We start from the raw sequence: 1,056 nt of genomic DNA, 5'->3' as shown, positions 1-1,056 counted from the left end.
CCCCCAAGTCTCTTTCTTCCGTAGTGCTAGCCAGCATAGACTTGATTAATTGACTCTGCTCAATCTAATTAAAATGCTCCAGTGGCCTGTGTGTTGCATGTATTTAGCATCCGCACATTTCAAACTGGTGGCGGGGGCACTTTAACTACAGCTCATAGAACAAGCTTTAGGTAAAGCACCCCCACCGCCATTTTGATGCATAGGCCACTGAATACGAGACACTGAAGATATTTTAATTAGAGAAGCTCCCGAGAACTTCTCTAATTAGCCCCACCCCAGAGCACGTGTAAAGGCACCATAAGTGTTTTTGGACTGGTCAGCTACTCAGATGTAGTTGCACTGCTGTAAACTCTCAGTTTAGATAAACTGAGCCAATATAAAGCAGAATTTACAATAGTGTGATGTACCTCACATTCAAACAAATACCCTTGAAGTAGACAAAACCTAAGTGAAAAATGTGTTTCTTTCAAACCACAGCATTATCTAATTGGAATGCATAATAGTCATGATTACACCTTTATTTTACTTTAATGGAAAGCATTTATTCCAAAACAGAAATGTAAAATTGTAAGAACTGCTTGTGATTGTATACAGCAGTTAAGCAATACTGATTTTTTCCTAATATTTGTGTAATAGGAATATTAGACAGCAGCAAGATTCACTGTAATGCTGCTATCCTTAGGTTTCTTTTTGCAGAGAGAGATGCCAAACTGTTTTTCTTTAAAAAGTGTTTGACCCACCACGGTGAGACATGAGGCAATTTGCTAACCTGAACACTGTGTCCTAATACATCAAGTTAATCCAAATACTTTGTTTTCTTAACAGTCATGCAACCACTTTGCTAGAACTTTCCTTTCACAAAGCATAGATCTGAAACTGTGCTTTATACCTGTGTATGTATGCTCTTGCATTACATACAATTGCTCATCAAGTGCAAGAAGATGTAGGCAATGTGTTACATCATATATCTCACCTCATCATTGTTTAAGAGTATGTAATACACAAACTAAAAATTCTAGGCAACATTGCTAAGTTTTAACCCCTTACATTTGCATA

The 1,056-nt window shown here is 37.4% G+C and overlaps 1 protein-coding gene across 4 annotated transcripts in view; it reads right to left on the bottom strand.

The window, feature by feature from the left end:
- Nucleotides 1-502: 502 nt before the first annotated feature.
- The window catches only part of LOC109297403 (E3 ubiquitin-protein ligase RNF170-like), a 43,933-nt gene continuing 43,379 nt past the window's right edge, over nucleotides 503-1,056 (bottom strand). For all 4 annotated transcript variants that reach the window (XM_019517129.1, XM_019517130.1, XM_019517131.1 and 1 more), the window contains one exon: nucleotides 503-973. The gene's annotated coding sequence lies outside the window, so the exon portion shown is untranslated. The remainder of the gene's footprint in view (nucleotides 974-1,056) is intronic.

This window comes from Gavialis gangeticus, unplaced genomic scaffold, assembly GCF_001723915.1.
Source record: "Gavialis gangeticus isolate Ggan-Ray unplaced genomic scaffold, GavGan_comp1, whole genome shotgun sequence".
NCBI classification, from domain to species: Eukaryota; Metazoa; Chordata; order Crocodylia; family Gavialidae; genus Gavialis; species Gavialis gangeticus.
This window is presented reverse-complemented; position numbering and strand designations above follow the sequence as displayed.